At 43.7% G+C, this 24,804-nt stretch overlaps 1 protein-coding gene across 3 annotated transcripts in view; it reads left to right on the top strand.

Moving 5' to 3' along the window:
• Positions 1-4,871: 4,871 nt before the first annotated feature.
• MTUS2 (microtubule associated scaffold protein 2) overlaps positions 4,872-24,804 on the top strand; it is a 310,760-nt gene continuing 290,827 nt past the window's right edge. For all 3 annotated transcript variants that reach the window (XM_069808064.1, XM_069808063.1, XM_069808065.1), the window contains exons 1-2: positions 4,872-5,216; positions 13,093-13,166. The gene's annotated coding sequence lies outside the window, so the exon portion shown is untranslated. The remainder of the gene's footprint in view (positions 5,217-13,092; positions 13,167-24,804) is intronic.

Below are 24,804 nucleotides of genomic sequence, written 5' to 3'. Positions count from 1 at the left end.
TGTTACTTAAATACTGCAATCCTTTCTCATGATGTTTAGAAATTATGCATGCGAAGAGTCCCCTTCGTCCAAGCAAATGTGCTCAATTATATTTATTCAGATAGGAAGTCGATGTGTTGAGCAAGCTGCCATTTTTATCTGACCGCAATTACTCTTCTTCATGATTGGAATTCCTTAGGTCTCATGGGACAGATTTCTTCCATGGTGTCATTCACAGGAGCTCACATCAAACTGCTTTATCATCTGTCTGCAGTGTTTCACTGCTGTTATCAAGCAGTAACACAGCTCAGAGACACAACTATTGTGATCCCAGAAGACTTTGAATTTATGACTTAAAATAATCCAAGCCATTTGAAAAGACTATTTGAAGTCATCCTCACCACTTGGTTGTACTCTACTCAAAAATGAGCAGGTTATTGCTGTTAGTGTGCCTAATGCAATATGTTTTTGCAGGATTTTCAGTCACTGGTAATTTGAGTGTACAAGATAGTCCTCATAATTTGAATGAAAGAGCAATCGACTTCATAGATTAAGTTGATATTTTTCTGGCAAGACTGTTTGCTTTACATGATAGATTTTCCCTGGCTACAGCCTTTTATTTCTCATTAAATCAGCCAGCCAACATTCAGAGATGAGAGAATAAATTGGTTTAGCCGTAATTTATATAGAGCTCCTCTACATCTTTACAGCACAGGTTTATTTGGGGGGTTGTGGCAAGCCAGTCTCTCCTCTGATGAGAAGACCAGCAGTCACAGTCAAAGGCAGCTCCTTGGTGTTTATCGAGGCACAAGAAGTGTCCCACTTTAATTACACTGATAAGAGCTTAAGTGACACCGTCACCCCTCGTGTTGATGCAATAAAAAAAAGCTTATGTTTTTACAGCTATTCAAGACCAGAAGATACCCTAAGTCAGTATCAGACAGCTTCATTCTGGGACAAGTGCGTCAGCACTTGAGTTTTAGCCAGTGTAACTGAAATTTAAGGTGGCGCTTAAATAAATATAGGACTATAGTACTTATCTAAATTAAAAAAAAACCAAACCAAACCAAAACAAAAAAACAAAACCCAGCAAAAAGTCATACTTCCAACTGCAAACATTTTGCTGATAAAATGAGTGTGGGCCAGACCTGGAAGGCTAAGGAAAATTTCCCTTTGGAGCTAGTAGCTTAAGCATCTTACCCAGCCAGAGCTGGGCACAGGGCTGCAGGCAGACTGTCAGCTCTGGGCATCTGCACGTCTGTGCCCTCCGGCAGTAGCCCCCAGCCATTCTCCCTGCCTGCAGCAGGCTCTGCCTGTCACCTACCCACTGACTTACCAGGGCAGCCAGGCAGCCCTCAGCTTTTCCATGTGCCCTCGGCAGCGCTCACGCTCTCGGCAATGCAACCCAGCAGCTGCTCTGTGGACCTTCCTTCGTGCAGCTCCGAGCTGCATCCTCCCTGGTACAAAAACCTTTTAAAAATCTTCTGGAACTAATAGCCTTAATATGATGTTGCAGCTTTATTTAAGCAGGGGTGTGTGTGCTATTTTTTTTCCCTGGCTTTCATTGTTCCCAGGTAATCTGCAAAGCTGAACGCCAGTTGTGCCTCTTGCTTGTTTCTGCAGAGAAATAAGCCTTGTGCAGCCTTCGGGCATCACCAGCTTTGTATTTACTGCTAAGTAAACAGAGCCAGGAACTGCTCTCCGATCCTGAGGCCAAGTGACACTGACTGGCTATATCCATCCTGCATAGTACTTGATCCTGGTCTCCCATCTGGTGCTGCTGTGGCCCTAAGACATTGGTATTAATGTGTAGATGTTTCCCTTCTTTTTTTTTTTTTTTTTTAAATTTATGCTGTCTGAGCTAATGTAATAGCTGTGCTGCAGCCCACAAGAATGGTGTTTTATTGCATGAAACAGGGTTTGTGTTGCATGAATTGGGGTGGGGCAGGAGGGAAGTTTGTGGCTGCAAAACCTCTTGAGACAGAGCTGGAAGACTGTATAGGGTGAAGGGAACGGGAAGCAGTGTCGTCCCAGCCAGCAGGTCCCTCCTGCGTGCCACCCCCCAGGCTGTGCCCAGGCACTGTCTTGCTGTGCCAGGCTACATGGCATTGGCCAAGACTGTGCCCTGGAGCACGCTAACAATTAAGCAGTGTGGATGATCAGCAATCCAGCTCGGTCCCTGGTCCCGCTGTGTCCATCAGTGCAAACACAGCCACTGAGATGTCCCAGCATTTGTTTAAACACAAGGGATGAAGCCTGGATGCACAGCAAAAGGTGCCTCCACTGTGCCAACCATGCATGATGCCCTTATGACAGGGAGGGAAGACTTGGGGGGGCGTCTCCGGGGCAACCACGGCCAAGGCATGGGGATGCTCTGTTCCCCAGTTCCATCAGGGCCGTATCCAGTCCTGTGTGCTCACAGGCAGGCTGTCCCTGCTCTGGGCCGTGGGTTCCTCACTGCTTTCTATTTCCAGGTCTATGCGTGAGGCTATTCTGCCACCTCTCTGTAGCTGCAGCAGCTTGTTCCTAAACACATCAACAAAGTGGTTTTGGCTTGAAACTGCGCTTGAAACTGCTCTGCCTGCCTTTATAAAAGCCATCCACTGCTTCAGTTTCTTATCATTTTCTTTTACTCTTTACAGCGTAAGCAACAATTTTTTGTTATCCCTTCTGTTTGTTGGAGTCGCATAAGAAATCCTTCGCTGTACATTTGTATGGGCTACAGATCTCTCTTCCAAATGTTGGAGAAAAACAAGTTTATGTGAATTATCTACAGCAGATAATTTCACTTCTGCACAGAATCTAAAAATAAAGTGGAGCCCACATTCTACAGCTAAGTAGCTTTTAATTAGGTGCGATAATAGCATGAATTATCTTTTAGAATGCAATAGCTCTGTGATCAGAAGTCAAGTGCTGGGAGTGATAATTGTTTGCAAAAATGTTCTATTGAGGGAATAAACTCAATGCTGGCATGTATTTTCTTTTTTTCATGCATAGGTCTTGTCAGGCCGATTAATATTTTGCGTGAATTTGGGCTTTCTCAGTTAGTGTTCCTGTTTTAATACAGCCAGTGGGTTCCCTCAAATACTAATGTAAAAAGAGGGCAGTGAAAGCCTGTAAGTCCCCATCATCGACAGTTTCTTGGTAACACCTTTGGGCAAGACAAATGGCATTGCTGCTTTCTGAAAATTAATGGCTGAGGTGCTGGGTGGTTTCATTCACTTCCTCAGGATCCCCTCTCCTTCTTTGAATCATGGATAAGCTCAGGGTTTGAACATAAATAATATTCTGAATTGTGAACCGAGGTGTGGCCACATCTCCTGTCCTGCCCACTCTGCTGGGGGCTGGAAAGCTCTAGTAGAGCTGGTGGGGGGGTGGGGGTCCATGCCCTAAACCACCGCAGCTAAACCTGCCAGTGCCTGTCTCGTCAGGGTCCTCCTTTGTGCCAGCCGGAGGGATGCTCTCACCGCCTTCACCAGCTAAAACGCTTGATCTTCATTGTCTCTGTAACTCAAGCGTAGCATTTAGTCCAGCGTGGTGGGGCTGGGGGTGGGGAACAGAGCTTTTTTCAGCCGGGAAGACAAACCTTAAAGAAAGGTCCTTTAAGGATAAGAGACTCACTTATGGTGCCACAGGGATGGTACTTGGCACTTGAGACTGCAGACAGATGCGAGCACAGTGTGTTTGAGCCTAGGCAGAAATAAGGAAGTTATTGCGTGCCTGGGAAATAAGGATATATCCTGTGACAGTGACTGTCCTACCGTATGATGCTGTGACATGGCACTGGGTAAGGGAAGTCCTTCCACAGTGCTGTACTGGATCCCAGCTGCCAAAGGGCCGGGCTGGAGCTGGGGTGCAGACCATGGGTGTTTTCTGCCAGACTCCCGGACACTGGCCATCTTGTGCCCCTCTGCGTCGGTCCTGAGCTCCTGGCTCTTCTCCTGGTGCCTCCAGGCATCGGTCCTGAGCTCCTGGCTCTTCTCCTGATGCCTCCGGGCATCGTTGTAGGGGCTCCCAGGCAGGAGGATGCCGTGCGGCATCTGGCCAGCCTTGCGAAGCGGGAACCCCTTCACCACCTCCTCCTGAACAGACAGACCTTCATGCATTTGCCCAGAGGACTTTATAAAAATTAATTGAGTTGCCCAGCATTAGACACAGATCATAAAACTCCCATCTGATCTCGTGCCTGCTGTCGATTTTAACAGCCGATCGAAACAATGAGCGCTGGCTTGTTGGGAATATTAACGATACGCACAGAGATAGCTGTAACACAGGCTGTATGTGTAGATAAACGTGCAATAAAGAGCCTCTGCCTATATCACAAAGCTTGCTTTCCTAACGGGACTAAAACCCCTGGGCCAGAGTTTAAGCAAAAGCAACGGAGATTACCGTTTGAGTTACAAGTTCTGCTGAAAAGCAAATTTCCGTGTCTGCCTCTTTGTTTACTTATTTTCTAAAGCGAAAGAGAAGTGGACTCGGGGAGAGCGGCCGGGGAAGGAAGGGAAATCCTTGCCACCACCAAGTCCCGTTTCTGCCTGATGTCACCCGAGGCACCATCCCTCATTTCCTTGCAGGGCCGTTAATTCCCATTTCCTCAGGAAAACCGGGCAGCGACAGCAGCGTCCCGCGCGGGCACTCCCCGAGAACTCGGTCCCGAGTCTCCCTTATCGCCGTTTACTATCGTGACACCTCCGTTTTTCCCGCCCGGTCCCCCCTTCGTGGTGCGTGAGGCGGGTCGGTCCAGCAGGGGGCGCTGCGGTGAGGCGAGGCGCGCGCTGCTGGGGCGGCTGCGCCCCCGCCGCTATATAAGCGCGGCCACGCGCCCCCGCCGCCGTCGTTCTGTTCCGCCGGCGGGAAGAGGGAGGGAGGGGGGGGGGAAAGGAGGAGGAGGGAACGTACCACCGGGGCAGGTGAGCACCGCGTATCCGCTGTGGGCGGGTAGCGTGGGCGGGCAGCCTGGGCTCCCCTCCGCTCCCCCTCCCCTCCGCCGAGGTGGGGTTGCCCCTTCTCTGGGCTGCTGCTGAGGTGGTGGGGGGGGGTGTGTGTGTGAAGGCACGACGCGTTCGGGCGGTGAGGGGGCGAAGCGAGCCCAGAGCTCGGTTCAGGTGGATAGGATGCGTTATCTCCATGGCTTCAGCCAAAAGTTTTGGGGACGCTCGTGAACGGACTGGCTCAAGCGGGCATTGCTCCCTGCGCGGCGCCGAGGTCGGAATTTGCCCGGTTTATGCCCAGCAGCAGTGAGTTACCGGTGGGACGGTGCGGGGGAGGGGGGAGTTAAACGACATCTCGTTATTTTTCTTAAGAATGACGACAGCTAAAGCAGCTACTGCGAATTATAAGCCGGTGTTTTGGTATGAAAGATAATAAATCCGTGGAAGGTAGGGCAGCGGGTCCAGGCAAACCACTTCTGCTTGAAGAGCTGTTCACCTAGGCCGGTTGTTTCCAACCCTGTGTAGGTGAGCCTGGGTACCTTTTCCCTCCTCCTCGCTTCATCTCCCTTGCTACCTTTGCCTCCGCTTTTTTTCTCCCCCGTCCCCATCACCGCATCCCGAAGGTAACAGCGGTGCTGAGGGGCTTGTGCCCTGTGCCTCAGCCTTCGCACCGGCCTGTGCTCCCTACGGGCACCCCTGTTAGGGAGCCGGTGATCCCTGAGCACTCTAAACGTGGAAAAAGCCAGCCAGCAGGAGCCTTGACATTTATCATTGCATTAAAACTGTCAAAGATCAAAAAATGAATAAATATTTTTCAGCAAGTCAAGCATTAGACATATTTACTGATGTTAAGGCATCGGTAGCAAAATAATTGAATGTCAAGTGTTTGCATACAGGTTAACTTTGCAATGGATGACTGCATTAAGGAGGCACTTGGCAGCAATTGTGCTGGATATAACGTGATGCATAAATGCCTTGTTTTGGCTTGTGTGATTTCATGCAGGAATTGTTTTATGCTCTTTACATTCAGTGTTGTGTTTGTGGGTTTTATTGCTTCTCAGCCCCAATTTCAAGCAGGGTTGTGGGCTTTTCTAGATCTCCTGCTGCATAAACTCTTTACCAGTCTGCCCTTTTCCAATGCAATTAAATATACCCGGCTACTTGTCTCCTATCTCTGCAATCTGTTGTGGAGAGCACTACAGCCTGTGCTGCAGGAGAGTGGTAGCAGTGAGCTAGCTACATGTATGCAAATGAGGCTTAACTTCTCATTCTACTTTATTTATCATCACCTTAATTTCTGCGGAATAAAGTCCTGTTTTAAGGTACAATAGGGGGATTCTGCAAGTGATCCTTTGAGTAAGGCACTGTGAGTTTGGAAATGCAGTGGGGGTTTGGAAATTGCTACCTGAGGTGAGGGAGGGTTTGAGAAAAACCTTTACAAGGCTGTGTCTGTGTGGTTTATTTGAAGGAGCTTTTGATATGGTACCATGTCTTTAAGGACAGAGGTAGGTATTTGGCTACTGATCTAACAAATGTCAGCTGTAGGTTTCGGTCAGATTAGTTTTTCATTTCTTTACAGCAAAGCTTCTTCTATGGTAAAGTTTTCTAGGGTGTTGTCCGTGACTGTAACAAACAAGAAAGCAGCTTAAAACTCCTGGTCTAAATTTCTGGAGAGTGTATTTCTGTGCAAAACACATTTATGGTATAGTAAGCAATGCTAGATATTTAGAAGATAGTGGGGAGAGGAGAGCTAGCAGCACATCTGTTGCAGAAGTGCAGTTTTCCACATCTGTAAAGCACAACAGCACATCAGAGGCTGTGCAGGGAACTCCATAACCAGTGAGAAATAGTCCTCCCTCTTAAGTTCGGAAAAACAAGACTTCCAGCTTCCAGTGTGCATCCTCTATTTCCTAAGTTCGTGCAGGAAGCATCAGAAATCAGCATAGGACAGAGAACTGCAGCCAGAATTGCGGGCTCCAGTGAAATGTGCTCTCTCCAGAGACTCATACAATGGTAGATGAAGTGAAGCACAATACAGTAGAGACTCATACACAGTGGTTGGTTTAATATTTGATTGAACGCTTTGGAGGAGAAAAGATCTAGGCATAGTAATGGACATATCAGTAAAGGTATTTGCTGAATTGCCAGCAACAAGCAGTGCAAGAGGATCTCTTCCTCTCCACCCCTGGCTGGATGCTGAGGTTTGCTAAAAAGACTACCAAGGCACAGCTGATTTAGCAAATGCTTTCCCTACACAAATATTGCATTTTATCGTAAGTTATTTATAATTACACTGGCCTGGTTTAAATGCAGCTTTTACTGAACATTCTGCAGTCATTTTTGTTAAAGAAGTCTGAAGTAGCTGGAGTGGAAATAAAGTAGCAAAGAGCAGCAAGTGCTTGATGGTTTGTTTTGTACCTGAGCTTACTATTGCAAACTCAAACCCATTGAAACAGTCTTTCTTCAGGAAAATAATAACTACGGATTTTTGTATAACTTATTCTGGCACTATCCTAATATAAATAGCATCCTCGTCAGCTTGGGAACACTGTCACTTGCTGTTGCTGGGCATGCATTTGATGCTTTGCTCTCCGAAAACCTTCTTTGTTTATTCTGTCCATTGCCATTACATGGTATCAACTTGCTATTTTGGATTTTCCAGTGGGGAACTGGGAAGAGGATAAGGTCCAACACTTCACCCAAGGTCACCAGAAAGATCTCCAGAGTACAGCCAAATGCTGTAACCACCTGACAGGGTCCCCTGTCATTGGTTTCATGACAAAGACCTACTTAGCGAGGGTTTGTAGGGTGAGAAGCAAGAGGGGAAATGGTTAGCTGTTTTAAATTGCTGTAACTACACAACCAAGTGATTTATACCAATTAAAGCTCTGTCCCATGTTACTCTGTTATAATATAGAACCAGGTTAGTATTTTGCAGCAAAAAGGCATATCTGTAAAACACTCAAAACATCTGAAAAATAGGTCTTCAGTACAAGAAAGGGCCGTTTAAGAGACTTTATTTAAGCAGTCACCTTAGTAATTTCTTTGAGGAGTTCTATTTTCTTTTTCAATTAAGTGGCTACAGAGCTGGCAGTCAGGCAAACAGGTTCAAAGCTCCTGGGATAGTGAATCTTCATGTTTCAGGGCAGGAACTGTTTTCTGCTCAAGTAAAAGTTGTTGCTGCTTTTGTGGCATAGTGTGCCACAGCCTGTAGTCCTGCACAGAAGGTGGTGTCAGTGGTGCCCTGGCTGGAAGGTAAGGAGATCCAAGTTATGTTCCTGTATAATTGCGGTGAAGTTGGTCTAAGGCTGTGCCAACAACTGGGAGGAGTATGCTGGCCCACTCTTGCAGAGCGTTTGGGGACTGTGGATGGAGAAGTCCATTTTGTTCCTGCAGAGGCATCCACATCAAAAGTCTCTGCAAATGACTTAATCCTCAGAAGCAGCTGGTGTAGCAGCAGTTCCCAGGCTTTTGCTGTTAGTGACATCACTTGCAGATCAGTGATTTTATGCAATCCTCAAAACTAGCAAAAGCATCAGCTGAAAAAATTCCTTGGATTCCCCTCCCAGCCTGCAATCATGACTTCATTTAGATGATGGTGTAATACAGGTTGCTGCTTCTTATGTGAGCCTGAGGGTTGTTCTGCCCAGAGATAAACTTCTTTGAAGCAGCTATTGCATGGGATGCAGAGCTGGAAGGAAGGCATAACTTGTTCTTCTTTGCACAGCTGTGAGTTTCACTTCATGGGCATAATCACCAAACGCAGGAGAATGACTTCCCTTTGAAATCATAGTTAAAAAGTAAACAAGCATCTAAAACACATGCTGGGCTAATTAGTTTCTCTATTAAGTTTTACTTTTTGAATTTTACCTATTTGATAGCTTATCCTAAATGAGTTGGCTTCCGTGTTGATTATCCCCACAGGGCGCTCTAAGTTATGGCAAAATGTTAAGGCTGCCAAAGAGCCAGTCTGGCAGGCAAGGGTAGCTTGAAGAACAGAGATGCTCCAATAGTGCTTTCACCCTCTGGCATCTGTTGTCTCTGCCAAGTTTTGTATGGGGCACGTGGAACAACAACCCCTTAAGCCACCTGAGATTTTTTTCAGTCCAAGGTGGTCTTCATAATAATTCTCAAGTTTATACTGCCAGAAAAATTCAGAGGGACTGGATGACTCCCAAGTAATGTATTTCTGTGCTACAGGGTATGTTAGTCTTACTGAAAAAGAATTAGATTGTGATGGGGGGAAAAATAAAGCTTTGTATTAAGCATTTCCAAGCTTGATGCAATTTGTTCATGCCAGAATGCTGGGAGGAATCATGATGTGCTATGCGCAGGGAAAGCTGGCAGGATGCTGGGTGCAGATAAGGCATTCAGAAGTAAATTGCATTTGAGTGTGCTCGGCAGAGCTGTGCTCTCAGGATGAATGTATTCCTTCTGGTCTACAAGACCATCAGGTTTTTAGGTTCTTCTCTTGCTATTATGACAAAAGGTTGTTTAGCTATTGGTGTGGTATAATAGTGAGGCTTTAAAATGGGAAAACCAGTAAAACAATCTCTGGAAGCAACCTACATGAGCCTTGGTGAAATCAAATGGCTGCATACACAAGGCTAGAAATGTTATGGAGATCAGGAGCAAGTGCTTAGGAAAGGGTTGCTGTATCATGGTCACAATCTGGATACATTGTTTGGGGTTTAATGCTATGAGGATCAAAACAAATGTTCAGCATGGGCACTAAAATTGGGCTGTTTCTTCAATGTGTTAAATGGTTGAAAGGCTAGGAGAATAGATAGGAAATGTGAGATCTACATGAAGAGTGCTTTTCTTCCCTTTCTCAGATCTTAAACTAAAAAAGAACTTTAAAAGAGCAGTTGAAAAGAATGGAGAACTTTCTTTAAATGTAGTTTGTAAGCTGGAAGGAAATGAGTAAGTTTCTAAACCAAAACCAGACTGGGTAAAGTGCTAATCTTGATATGACAGCAGCTTGATCAAATTACCAGCTAGGACTTCCTGAAACATCTGTATCTACCCATCCTTGATATTGCTAAAGCATGCCCCAAATACATGAGTTAAGTGGCTTACAGAAACAGTGAATTTTTTGTCAATACATGTATTTTCTTAAATAACATGTGTATGCATAAATGTGTCATGTAAAATTGTGTGCATTACCATAAGAATTATTTACAGTAATAATTTAAGAAGGCAAGGGACTCAGAGACTCTGCCAAATGAGCTTGTGTTTTTCATTGATGAAAGCCCCAGTGTCAGAGTCGCTCACAGCCATCTGATCCACGCAGCAAAGTTCAGGGCCAGGTCCACAGCCTTTATTCATATGAGTAATCCTTTAATGTCAACAGAGCCAATGAGATGCTGATGCTGAAGCAAGGAAAGCCCTCAGGCTTGGTTCGGAAGATACAGGCTTTGCCCTTCACTGAGGACCGAGTGGGAAGGTGGACAAAGGTTGCTTTATTTCACCTTTCTGTATCTTGAGGCCTTGGGTGAAGTGAGAGCTGAGTCACTGTCCCTATAAGCTATGTCAGTTTTAAGGTTAAACTGATTAGAGTGGAAAACATAACACTGACTCTGACAGACTCACAATGTTAATTTTTAGCTGCTCAGCACTTTAAAAAAAAAAAAACCAACAAACAAATCATGGAAAAACTGCCCTGTTTGATTGTTCCTATTACATAATAGCAATGTCTTTGGGATTTGAGAGATGTCATGAGCAACATGTCCCTTACGTAACAAATCCAAGTTGCTGTAATCCCTGCTGTGCTGCTGCTGACCCTGGGCAGCCAGGAATAGCCTGGGAGTGGTGCTGAGCTCCCTGGGCTCTCCTCTGGGGCTGCAGAGTAGCTGTGGAGCAGAGGTCCTTTGCTCTGAGGGGTGTTTCTGCCAACCATGCTTGCTGGATTTGCAGTCTTTTTCTGCTAATAGAGTGCAAATAGGGGCTGAAGTCCTGTCTTGCTCCTTATGGGCAGAGCTGATCATCCCCCCGCTTCCTTTTTTTTTTCTCCCCTGAAACATCAGCCTTTACCCCCATTTCCAGCTGGAAACAGGTCATCTCATGATCTTGGTACCTTTGTTCCTGTGCTTGTTTAATAAAAAAAAAAGGGGCTAAAAGCCAGGTCAGACCTTTTGAGCAAGTCTTCCCGAGCCTTTCTTCCATCTCGTGGGACAGTGCCATGGCCTGATGTCTGGGGGGATGTGCCGATGTGCTGGGCTTGCCAAAGTGGATGCTTTGGGGGAAGAGCCGCATCCACGTATCATCTTGAATTCAGGGGCCTCCTGTGTCCCTCAGCTTTGGTGGGGTGTTTGGGCCTTGTTCCTGGCCTCTGATTTCATATGCTGGGTGTGGAGATGGTGGACCAGCATATGGGGGCTTGTGGAGCAGGAAGGAGGCTGCTGGGAGAAGTCAACTCTGTGTGCTTGGGGCTTGGTGTCTGTGCAGAGGGTCTGACCCTTAGCTTGAACCTGTTGTGCTGATGGGTTGTCTCAAAGTGGGTAAACCAGTGTGGAAGAGCATCTTAGCCCTGCCCAAGGAGTTTGTGTGCTTTGCTGGCTGCAGTTCCTGCCCTGTCTCCTCCATAGGAGAGCACTGCTCTGCCCCGATCGCCATGGCTGTCTCCAATGCAGTAAGGAGCATTTGAAGAATGATAACATAAAAAAAGCAACATTGTGGGATTGTCTGGGAGGGGAAGGATTGAGGTAGCTGTGCACAAAGAGACCTATCTAATTAAAACCGCAGGGGAATGGAGATGGTGGCTAATGAGGCTGAACATACAACTTAATTTAACTGAGTTATTTGAAAAGAAGCAAGCTGCCTTGCTGGGGAATGGAAGGTGGGGGGAAAAAATAGAATGTACCTGGAATTTCTTATTAAAATATAAATTTCATTGTAATTAGTGCATCTTTTGCTGTGAGTTACTTTGGATTTGGGGTTTTACCACATTTGAGTGAAGTTTATGTGAATCAAACATTTTAAAAGACTATTTGATTAAATCTTACCTAGAATCCCATTTATATCTTCCATCTTCTAATATTTTCTAAGCTTTCTATCTAACTTTTCTCCACTTGATCTTCACTACAAGGGAAAATGAGTGTCATATGACTTCCCCTTTTCCCTCAGCTGTCCTTCTCCATTCTTTCTCTGACTCTGCGTTTTCCTCTGTCATACTTTCAGGTCTCTTCTCATTTCTACCTGCTCTGCTTGTCCCACAGTCACATCCCTCTTCTTAGTCTTCCTCGCACTTATACCTCTTAACTCTTCACTCTAATCTCCTGCCTGTTTCCCATCATAATATAAATAAATACACATCACTGATATAATATTAAAAAAAAAACCAAACCCCAAAACAACTGAAAACCAAAACCTTTTCCAGCTTTTTTTTTGTCATCTTATGATCTGGTCAGCCCTACTTGGGAGATCTTCTATTTTCATCTTTGATTCTCACCAGTTTGACTTTGGCCCCTTTTACCACTGGTAAAACTGTATCTTGTGACCTCTTATCAAATCTCAGGACTGGCTTGCTTTCCTTCTCTGCCTTGACCCAATGTCTTTTGATATAACTCACATTCTCTGATTCACAATGTTTACTTCTTGTGATCGTGATCTTTCCTTGACTTCTGGGAGAAGCTCCTTCTGTGTGTTTTCTGGATGATCTGCCTCACCTTTTCTTGTTTCTCCTCTTTCCTTCCATACTTCTTCTGGGTGATCTCATCACAAGCAAATTCAGCTAAATCTCCCTGAATAGCAATACATCACCTTATCCCATCAAAATGTGGCATAGAGACAAGGCATCAAATAGCACAGAGTCCCTTAAAAACAATTATCTCTGTAAATACATTAAAACCTGACTAGGTTTAAGCTGTGCTTCCCCTTTGCTTGTGTACCTAAATTTGACTTGAGAGCGTTGACTTAATCTAAAGATACTCCAGAGGAAGAGAAAATGCAGAGTTTTTGTTTCACAGAGTTTTTGTATACTCTTCCCCTTTTGTGAGTAGGTGTATTGCTTCATTTCGCTCATTCCTAACACGGACCAGCTTATCTGTGAGCTAATGCCAGGAAACTTGGACAGGATCATAATCAGGGTATTTAATCTTGAGCACTGTGTTTACGAAAGATTTGATGGTGTATGCCCTTGTTACCTACTCTAATTCTAATGAGTCTTTTGGTTTTTTTAAAGGTTTCCACCCTGGGACTGTCTTCTAGGGCAAACTATCACCAATGGAAGTAAAATTTGTTTTTCCAGCATTCTGGGTAAGCTTGTCTTCCATATTATTAATGTCTGATTTGATCTTTTAAATGTTTTTGCCACCAAAGAACTCTCTTCTAAGTTGTCTTTGATTTTTATATTAGTGCTAGTCTATCCAATGAAAAGAAAACTCCCTCTAACAATTGTGTAAACAACGGAGATAAAGGTGTCTTCAAAGCAAACCGTGAGACTCTTTTTACTGGGGGGAATTATCAAACAAAAATAGATCTTTGCTTTCCTAATGTTTTTGATTTCTGTCTGGTAGGTATAGCATATATGGAAAATATTAATATCTAAACCAATGTACTAGATATCTAAACTAAATCCGGTACTTTTTGAGATAATGTGACAATACTTGAAGTTAGTCTTTCATGCTTGGGAAGGCATAACTTTGTCAGCTGGGAGATGACCGTGATATGGATCCTGGTAAAGTTGTGTTGTAGTGGTATGAGGTTGTGTTCAGTTGTGAGCAGTAACAATGCTTTCTGAAGCCTCTGGGAGGTCAGCAATGATGTTTTTCCTGGAAAAAAAGATGACAGCTACGCTCGCAAGTTGCGGGGCAGTATTTGTCACCTGGTTGGGGGCATTGGCTCTTTGCCCACTAGCAACAGGCTGACAATGGTCCCAAAGCCTCAAATGACTTGAGGAAATGGATGGAGATAGGACAGTGTGGGCTCTGGAAGGAGGCTGACCGTATGGGGTACTGCCAAATTCTGGAGGGGGTGAGGGAGGCCACAGGCTGCTTCTTCCCAGCCTATCCCCAAGCAGGCTGGCTGCGTGCATCCCTGGCTTTGGCCCAGCCAGGGGTAACCTCAGACAGACCAAATTAAACCAGAGTTCTGAGGTTGCGTTTTCTGTGATGACCAGGTCATGATGGGACAAAGTCTCCTTTTGTGGTCTTATACTGTCCCCAGTTTTACAGCAGGCTCACGGCTGATTTTCCCTGTGCATCAGTAGGGTGTGACAGCCTGCTGTGTCCTGCTGGCTGAGCAACCGTGGGGAGGAACAACAAGAACAAGTAGCCCAGCGTGTGCTTCCCTGAGTATGCATCTCCTGGGGCCAGGCCTGATCCTGTCCCTCAAGTGATAAAACACAGCCTGGCTAGAGAAGTTCTGATGGCAACATGGCATAGGTGTTGCTCTTTCCTTTGGGGAGACTTGGACCTGGTCCAATCTGGAGTCAGAAAGGTCTGACAAGAGCAGCCAGCACTGGGAGAGGGTCAGGACCCCAGCAAAGCCTTGGGGCATGGCTCTAGCATGCAGCACTGTATGTGGTGAGGAGGCACCCAAGGGGTGACATTTCTGTGGTAATCAGACTGAGGGCAGAAAGCAGATGGGAGCAAAGAGAAAGCAAACCCAGGTCATTGGCAAGGACATTCCCACCATCCCAATCCTCAATGTAGGAAATCCTATACCATGTCTGTCTCCCTCTCCAACCCAGGATGTGAGGCCAACAGGCACTGGCAGGGCTCAGAAAGATGAAGCAGACATCATCAGGGCATGATGCCTGGCTTTCAGAGGACTCTTCAGATATGCCGATGCCTTTGGGGATGGTGCTAGGTGATAGGAACTGTACGGTTACAGGAGCTTGGGTAAGAATATCCCATCCCTTACCCAAGTCAAAAGCTGTTTCTCTGGCAGCAGTCATGCTCAGTCACAGATGATGTAGTTGTGGCTGTGAAATGGGTGATTGAACTGGTGTGTTACTGTCTTCTGGGTGGCACGCGCATCCTGGTTATAATTCCACAGCAGTCATGCAGCTAAACACCAAATGAGGGAAATCCTGTGTTTATGGGCTTCTGGGTGGCATGTGATGCTCCAGCACTCTGTTGCCTGACATGAAAGAATTGGAAGGCATAGACCAATGCACATCTTCTGTTTGAAGACAACATTTGCAGGACACTGTGCTGAGCGATGTGAAGGATGTACAGAAATGCCTTTATGTCTTTCCCATATACAAATGACTTCTGGTTTAAAAGCAATTATAACTGTTTCTGCCTTCTCATTACTAGGGTTGTAAGTCTTGTAACTCAGCTGGTGAGGCTAAAGCTGTATGACTCTTGTGAGTGGGAAGAGTTGTTGTTTGGACCCTCTCAAAGAGTGTTCCTGTGTACAGGTCTCCCACTGCCATTAACTGGATAAAGTCAAAGGCTGGACCCTGGATTTAGGGCTTGGCTACAGAGCTGAAAGAGCAGAAGCTGAAGTGAGAAATACAGATGAATCCTGCTGAGTATTCTTAGTTTTCTATATATGCCTGTGGATTTTCCAGTTTGGTTGAGGACTCTCTAGTGCTTGGATGACGATTATGAAAAGAAGTATATCAGCATCCAAAAAATGGAATTGTATGTTTCAGTATTCTGTAATTGCATCTAAATGAGATAAGACAAAAAAAAGCAGAGGAAGTAGTTTCTTAGTAGTGTTCTCCAAAAGGTCACATTAAAGCATTCCCTTTCATAAGATATGCTGTTTCACTGTTAAGAGGTACTGAGTACTTGTTTCACTAACATGTTCCCTTCCTTTTTGAGCTGACATGTCAATGGTATTCAAAGTAAGGCCTGTGAGAAGCAGCTTGAAGTCTTGATTCCTTATGGCTAGCAGGTTTGGAAATCAAAGGCCATCAGCTGGAAAAGAGCTCTGGGAATCTTTGAAATGAATTTGCTCTGTGATGAGTGTTAGAGATGTTCAGCTTCTGAAGGGGGAAATTGTGCCAGAAGTAGATGTTGAATAGAGCAAGAAAAGCAGGAGACTATTTTGCAGTTTGAGTGCTCATTGTAGACCTGGGAGAATAAAGTTTCCCGGCCCATTCTAGAGCTGTCTACAAGAATGGCATTTTCAGACCCCTGTGTTTTGTTTCAAATAGGCAGGACCAAGTAACGTGTGTTTGGCAGAGATAATGTGACTTTCACCTCTCATACTGATCTTAGAGCGCTGCATGGGAAGATGATGGGTATACAAGAGCATAACCTTGTTTGAGAGATTTGTATGAAGTTAGTGTTTTAGTCACAGCTGTACCTGATGGGAGGCTTTCTGACATGCCACGGAAATACTGTTCTGATAGCATTACTTTAAAAAATGTTTCCTAATGAATAGGTCAAAGTGGTCTGCATGGGTAGTTGTAGATCAAGAGTTTGATACCATGCCTCTCTATGCAAACAGCTAGTGAGATGCTTCAGAGGGATAGATTTTTGCTGCTTTCAGCTAAAAATCAGAAATTCAGGGAAGTGACTTGATAATATTTTAAGTCATCCAGTAATTTAACACTGGATTAGAGTTGAAATCCCATAGAAATACTCAAGACACTTTATACTGTATCAGATGGATTAAGCATGATTCACTTATTGCATTAAATTCCAGAGGGATTAATAATGTCTGGGTCATTGTTTCCTAGGCTTATAAATTTAAGGACCGGAGGGAACCACATGAATATCTATGCTTACTGCTTGCTCAGTGCAGGTCAGAGAAATGCAGGATATATCAGTAGTAGTCCTTTAACTTTTCTTTATTTAGCATATCTTCCTGAAAAAAGATCAAGGTCTTGATTTAAAGGGTAGCGGTAGTAATGAATCTACCATGTCGCAGGTAAATTGTTTTGGTAAATAATGAGCCTTGCCTTTTGAGGCAGTCTGTAGCTCTTTTCAGCTTCCAAATGGTGTACCTCATTTTTTTTCTGCTGGACTGACAAGGAATCTGTTATTTGGATGCTGAGTCTCCATTTAGTTCCCATTTCATTAGTCACTTTTGAAATTCATTTATTATGAGCAGTGTTGATGTAGTATGGTGAATCTTAACTCAGGATTTTATCTATAGCATGACTTGAAATTTCTGCATAGTGTGAAATATGTCTTGTCAGCACACTACCATTATCAAATGATGATGTAACTGCATACAAATGATCAGATTTACATGACCAGGCCTATTTTCCACACAGCTGTGTTGATTGGTGTTAATTATGCTACTGTCTTTCAATGCTTTATTGATTGTGTCCCATGATAACCTTTCCCTGCTGTTGCTTACTACTGATGCCAGCCTAACTGTTTGATAGGTGCTTAGGTTATCCCACTTAACCCTTTTAAATACTGATTTGATATTAGCTCTCCCCAGTCACCAGGAACTTCTTGTGTTCCTATGTTTGTTAAAAGCAGTCATTAATCCAAAGTTATTGGTTCATCTGCCCTCTACTCTTGAATGCAGGGTTTTAACTGAGGGGTTATTTAAAGCTCTCTCCAGTTACTGATGGCATTATCACTGTAAGATGTGAATCTTGCATCTCTCTGAATGCTGAGTGGAAGTAGTTGTCAAATACGTTTGTCTTTTTTTGAATTGTTTGATAATTTGTCTGGAATGACCAGTTATTGAAGTCATTGCTTGGCATTCGCTTATTCTTGTTCCATTTAGGGAGGAGCTTCTGTTGTCATAAACCTCACCATAGCTTTTTAATGTGTTTTTTTCTTCCATCATTTGCTTGCATTTCTGCAATGTTAATTTGTATTCATTGCTATCAGTGTCTTTTTTCCCCATCTGTTATGTACTGTGGGTTTGTTTTACAGGTTTCTCTGCTGCTGCTGTCACTTTCCTTATCCAGGATTCTTCAACCAAAAAAGCTTCCTTTCATGGCTGTAGCACAGTGATTTTATTTAATTTTTTTTTTGGCATGTAATAAAGCATCCCTTAGCAGGTCCTTTTTATATTTTTGTGTGACTATTTCCCCCTGCTCAGTTTTGCTCATGATTGTTTTTAGGTTTGAGAAATTCTTTCTAAAATATCCAAACAAGTAAGTTAGATATTGGCTAAGATTACATATTGTTTTCCAACTGCAAAAAAAATTGGAGCATTGCCCTTTGCTTGTAGTGAATCATAATATTCTAGTTAAATGGTTCACCTGTATCCAGTAGGAGTCCAATATAACATCAGCTAGAGTTGACTTCACTACTCTCTTGTGTTAAGCCATGAATAACGTGCAGACTTTCTTGAAGTCTTACTAGTAGAGTGGTTCTTCCAGAACAGTTTCTCTGCTAGAATAAAATTCAATGTGACAGTATTTTTCATAACTTCAAGGACATATGCTTGAGGAGTGCCCCATTCTGTTCCCTTACCTCATTTGATGGTTTTCTATCAAACCTCAGCCTTTGTCTCAGCTTGTCACTTGCCAATATCCCAGATTTTGCTTTTCTCTTTGGACATGCGGTGTCCATGGCTTTATCTTCTGCCCACCCTGTTTCTCTTAAGTACAGTGCTTTTTAGTGTTTATTTTTATCATGTGTTTGTCTGTTACCTTCTTAACCTTTAATAGAATTGAGCTTTCTTTTGAAAAAGGCAATTCTAATTTGTATTGAAATTGAGCCCAGTCATTGCCATTGTAAGGGAACAGATTGTTTGCCCTTTTTAAAAAAGAAGCTATTCAAATATCAGCAGTATGGTGAAAGCATTGCTTTATTTCTAGCTCTGCAATACTTGAATTGCAAGTTTTTTGACAATTTGTGTTGACATGGGGAGGCTCTTTTTTGTTGGTCAGACCTCTACAGTTGGCAGCTCTGAGTCCGTATGGCCTTTTGCAAGCCTGTGGTTGCTGCTAGGTTGCTGTGCAGACAAGGTAAACTTCATGAGATGGAGTTCATGCTGCAGTTGGTTTGGGGCTGGCTCTGGACAGCAGCTGAAGGAAAAGGACAGTAGCTGAGGTCAAAAGCTGATATACTTTCTCTTCTCTCATGCTTTGTGCAAGTCTTAGAAGCACAGTCTTAAGAAATGGTTGTTATTGAGATAACCGGGTAGATTTTTATTAGTGAAAACAGCATGGACCTAGAAATTAACTTCTCACTATTTGAAGCAAGTGACTTGTCAACATGTGGTCTTGCGCTGTCACCAGAACTGACTTGCACATCTAGCCTTGGTGAGGGTTTGCAGGGAGCTGTATGGGCAGAAGATGGTTTGCATGAGGTGCTCACATCCAAATGCCTGAGAAAGACCCACATCTTCCAGTGTTTTACTGTGCTTAGCACAAACGTATTTTGGCAGCTAAGTATCCTGAGTACAGAACCTGCAGAATGATTTACTGGATGTATTCAGGTGGGTTGTGGGAGTCTTACTCGTCACTGGTGAGGCTGCACCTCGAGTACTGTGTTCAGTTTTGGGCCCCTCACTACAGGAAAGACATGGAAGTGCTGGAGCGTGCCCAGAGAAGGGCAACCAGGTTGGTGAGGGGCCTGGAGCACAAGTCTTATGAGGAGCGGCGAGGGAACTGGGGTTGTTTAGTCAGGAGAAGAGGAGGCTGAGGGGAGACCTTATCGCTCTCTACAACCACCTGAGAGGAGGGTGTAGTGAGGTGGGTGCTGGTCTCTTCTGTCAGGTGGCTGGAGATAGGATGAGAGGAAATGGCCTCAAGTTGCAGCAGGGGAGGTTTAGATTGGATATTAGGAAAAATTTCTTTACTGAAGGTGTTGTCAAGCACTGGAACAGGCTGCCAAGGGAAGTGGTGGAGTCACCATCCCTGGAGGTACTTAAAAGACATGGTGCTTAGAGACATGGTATAGTGGTAGACTTGGCAGTGTTAGGTTTACTGTTGGACTTGATGATCTTAAAGGTCTTTTCCAACCTAAATGGTTCTATGGCTAAGTTACTGGTTTCCCTATCCATAACCACACCATTACTGAATTGTTTCTAAGGAGCAGCATCCCAGCTGGAATTGAGTCCACAAAGCAGGAATCGGCTTGTAAATGCTTTGGGACAAGGACACTGTTTTCATTCATCAGTGTTGTGTGGCTTAGTATGAGGGATGCTACTCCAAGCATCCTTTCAGTACAAAGGATTACAGAAATAAAATGAAGGATATAAACAAGGGCTAAGAAATGATCCATCTGCAATGACAGAATAGCAACAACTTCGCAAGCTCTTGGTTTAGCCTGCTTAAGGTTACTTGCAAAGAATCTTCTGATATGTTAATTATATTATTCATACTGTTTTTCTGAATTTCAAAACAAAGTGTGACCTTGATTTCAAAGTAAAAGTGCATGAAAGCATGCTGTGCTAATTTTTCATAATTAATCACATATAAGCCAATTTTATGGCAAAACAGATAAATGAGATGTCAGAATATTTGTTTGTAAATACTTTGCTTCAAGATGTTAGTGCAATTTGGGTCTTAGCTTTAACAAAATCCAGTGTTTCTTTCAGTTTCACTGTAGGATGAAAGCACAGCATGCAATACATGCGGCATTTAAGCTCTAAATGGATATACTGTAACTGGTCTTGAGCCTGTCTTGGAGGCTGAAGCCAGTGCTTTTCCAGAGATGACTCAGAATATGGGCTTCTCTTCCTTTCCGAAGAGAAGACAAGCTTACACAACTATGTTTTCAACTTCAAAGCAGAGCGCACACATTGATGATGGCCCTTGTCTGGCACTGCAATGAAGTGTGTGGTGAGGTAGGTTAGGCTTGGGGCCAGTGCATCCTCCCATCCTCACCCCAGGGAGAGGTGAGGGGCTGCCATGGCAAGTCCCCCCTGCCACGAGACTGTTTCCAGGGTGGGTGGATGTCGACACAGGGCCCTTGCCGTGGTGCCCATGCAGGCAGTGCAAGGCTGTGGGGATGCTGTGGGACGAGCTCAGAGGTGCAGGAGACCCACTGCCAGTGCAGGGGGAGTTTGTACACCCTGGGCTCCCACTCAGCCAGGGCTTCTGTCACAGCAACCTCTGTCGGGACAACCAGAAAGCCACACTGAAACTAAATGGATAGAGCCATTTGACTAATAACAAATGCCCATGAACATCATATTTGGGTAACTTTGCATAACGAAGTTAACAGCTGGTGATGTGTGTATTATAAGTGCTTTTAAAATAGGATTTACTGAATTCTACTGTAAAGTGTCACAAGACGGTATTATTTTATAGCTCACTTCAGTTGTCTCTCTACCTCTGTCTAACAAGTCCTGGTGTTTAGTATCTGTTACATATGCAGTATATAATAGGTTTCGGCATTAGGCTGCATTTGGTGCATAAGCTAATGTTAGTTTGAGTCTTATAGCCCTTCCTTCTAAGCTGCCAAGTGGTAGAGGATATAGCTCCGATGAGAGAAAACAATTTAAACTTTCTCAGTGAACCAGTTTTGAGAAGAGTTTTTTCTCAAACGCAGAGTTCCACACTGAAGCAGTGTGATTAAAAGCCTATGGGGGAATCAAGCATGGGAATGGTTTTAAGGAAGATCAAGGGACTGAATGCAATTTTTTTCTTCAAATGATAATTAAAGAAACAGCATCCTCATTAGCATAATACACTAAATGATAAAAAGAATTGGACAGATGCCTAATCTTGAAATGCTTCTTAATTTACAAGTACACATTTTAAAAAGAAAGCAATTGAGGTCTGTTCTTTCTAGCTGCCTGCCTGAATCATCAAAACTGCTGCTTATATAACTTACTGGCTCAAAGAGGAAAAAAATGCACAGAAAAGTAGTTATGTACTCCAGGATACCATCCATACAATGTCCGTTGCACATGTATAGATACTAGAGCATCCACAATATTTCAGGTCTTCTGAGATTGGATGCCTACCAGACAAAATTACACATTTGAGCAGATATTCTCAACTGGGGCCATAGGCAGCCTCAAAGGAGTTCAAAGGCAGCTGCTGCAAAAATGAAACACTCCTTTTTCTGTTGATTCTTGACTCTAATTATCTAGAAGGTGGCTCCTGAGTTTCTTATGATCACATGTTGAGCCACAGAGAAATGTATTTGAGAGTCCCATCAAGTTTAGGTTTTGAGAAGAATTTCTGAATTCTTGCTAAGCAAAAATGACTTTCTGGTTTTAATGAAATTATGAATCAAATGTGGCAAGGAGAAATAGGTGGCATTCACATTGATGCTTCCATGACTTACCTGTATTCTGTTCTTGTTGAATGTAAGCTGCAATGGTGCAGTTTCTCTGTTTCACTTTAAATATCATCCTAATTCTGTTCTTTCACCATCACATCTCTAGGCTTCAGAAGGGTTTTGAAGCGAACCAAGATCTTGTGAAGTCTCAGAATTATGTTGCCATCTGTAAATGTGGTGAAGCTCATTAGATGGTGTCTACAGCGCTGAATGAGAGCTGGGTATGTGGCAGGGAGCGACTTGCTTGCGCTGCTCGGTGTACCCTGCTCTATGCTGAGAGTTGTTCTGCACTACCCAGCTCTTGGCGTGGGTCTCTGCTGGGACCCATATGCTGCCCTGTACAACATAATTATTCCTCTGTGTGCATTTTTTCATTCGAAGCTTGTGAAATATGGTGAGCACCAGAGCACTTTTTATACTGTGAAAAGGAGGGTATGTCGTGTGGGCACACAGGGTCAGCAAGAAGGCGTGTTGGGAGTGTTAAAACTTGCTGGGCTAGTGATGGGAAACTGTGTTGATGGGTTTGTGGGATCCAGACCTGATCTGGTCTTGTCTGTGCTGCTACTGAGAGTGGTCCCTGGTGTGAATACCCCAGACCACACTGGGGTATTGCCAGACTGTTTAAAAAACTTACCTTAATTAAATGACAGTCCTCTCTTTGTCTGGTAGTGCTAGAGTGTGCATCTCTGGAAGACTAGAATGGGAATTACACTTCTGATAAGTGTATTGAGGAGAAAATTATTTATTTTTTTAGGAGTGAAAATGATTTCTCAGTGGGAACTGACTTGAATTATTCCACATGCAACCCCAATGCAAGGTAGAGGTAGATTTTTCTAGCTGGAAGTAAACCTCTCCTTCTCAAATCCTAAAGCTTTTCTTCAGATGGAGAGCTGGTAACCACCACTTTATGAAGGGGCTGTGGCAGCCAGAGAGCCGAGAGGTAGGCTGGAATAGGCAGTCTCTACCAAAGCAGTATCCTGCCCCTTTGAAGCTTGCATATTTTGATAAGCACAAATCTCAATTTAATGTTAGGTAATGAAAAATCTTCAGCTGATGAGTAACTTGACAAGGGCACCCCAGAAAGTCAGAAGACTTTTCAGCCCTCTGCTAGGTGACTGCTACCAGTCATAGTGTTAACTCTGTTGCAGACTGGGTTTGTTTGGCATTAAGACTGTTAATAAACAAAGTGGGTGATTGAATGCTTTAGAGTAAATATGAATGCTGCTCAGAAGATGTTATGGCAGGTAACTTGTTCAGTTTCTATCGTAACCTCTGAAGTAGTTTGGAGTCAAAGACCTGCCTGTTTGATTTTTCTAGTGTCTTAACACATCAGGCTGAACCTGATTTTTATATCCTGCTAATCTCTCATATATGCTGAAGTAGTAACTGTGGAGCCAGAGAGTTCCGATATATAAAAGGCAGCGCTATTGATCTTGCTGATGCAAGTTCAAAGCCCTATGTGGAAATACATATGATAGTTCTGGAGAATGAATAAATGGAGTGGTACGTGCTAGGGTGTGCATTTTCAAGGCAATGCTGTATCATTCAGATCTGTAGTTGCCACAAGTGAGTTACTAAGACATGAGTATCCTTACTGTTAGCTGGTCTGAATGCCGGTAGCACTTCAGCTATTCAAAATCCAGCATTGCAGTCCATAGGGCTCTGCAGACTTTCTTGGGGTTTTCTCTACGTGCATCCCTGTTGTCTGTTTACTGTGCCTGTGGCTGCTTAGTTGGGCATGTGGTACGGGATGGAGGGTGACCCTTCCTCATCCAGTTCAAGATCTTCGGGGTCCTTTGTTGGCATTGCATCTGGGTTTCTTTATCAGATGAGAAAGATGGGGACAGGGCACCACAGAGGTATGTTGCTCTGCTGGGGTTGGGATGCAGTGGGAGTGTGCTCCTGGGCCTAGGGATTCAGTTCTTGCCAAAATTGCACATTTTCAGCTAGTCCGTGTTTGTGGAGAGCTTGCTATGGCTTGTGCATGCTATAAGGACCAAGTTTGAAACAGTCTTTCTCACTTTCTGTTTTTCTAATAGATTTTAATGATGCTTATTGCAGTCCTGTTTTTTGTGGGTCTCCTGATATTTAATGATTTTTTTAATGCCTGATTTGCATACACGTTATTTATACATATGTGTATGAGCTTTTTCTAATCCCTACAGTCTGAGGAGAAAAAAAGCCAGAAAAAGTAACGCAACTCCCCTCAAAGGCTGAACTAACAATTGACAAATAAATGTATTGTAATTTATTTTTAATGATGAGATTTTGGAGGAATGACTCATAATTTTTTAATTGCAGGCTTTTTCAATGTTAAATTTGTTCTACTTGTATTTGTTTTAATGACTCTTGAAGGTAAATAAATGTAGGCTCAGATATTTTTCCTGCTGGAAGTAAATAGGATTGTAGTCTGGCACTTACATTTTTCTAGCATTCACATAATTCCTGTCAGATCTCTTGTGTTTACATCGGAGCTGCAGTTATAGATTTGTCTGAGTTCCTCTGTTAGGATCTGTCATTGCAGTAGCTAGGAAGTTTCCCAGAAACATCAGCAATGATCTTCCTTTTCCTCTCAAGGGAAAAGGTTTAATTTTTTTCTGCAATGTCTTCATTCCTATTACATCACTGAATACTGGGATATAACCCTTCATGTTATTTTTGACTTTCTGAAAAAAAAAAACCCCAAACCAAAACTTGCGAGAACTTTATTGTAAGCCTTTTGTCCACCCAAATATTACTCTGAGTATGAACAGTTATCACATATAAAGGTGGCTCTGAAGGAG

This window comes from Haliaeetus albicilla, chromosome 20 (assembly GCF_947461875.1).
Source record: "Haliaeetus albicilla chromosome 20, bHalAlb1.1, whole genome shotgun sequence".
Classification (NCBI taxonomy): domain Eukaryota; kingdom Metazoa; phylum Chordata; class Aves; order Accipitriformes; family Accipitridae; genus Haliaeetus; species Haliaeetus albicilla.
The sequence above is the reverse complement of the archived record's forward strand: the minus strand, read 5'-3'. Positions and strand labels throughout refer to the sequence as shown.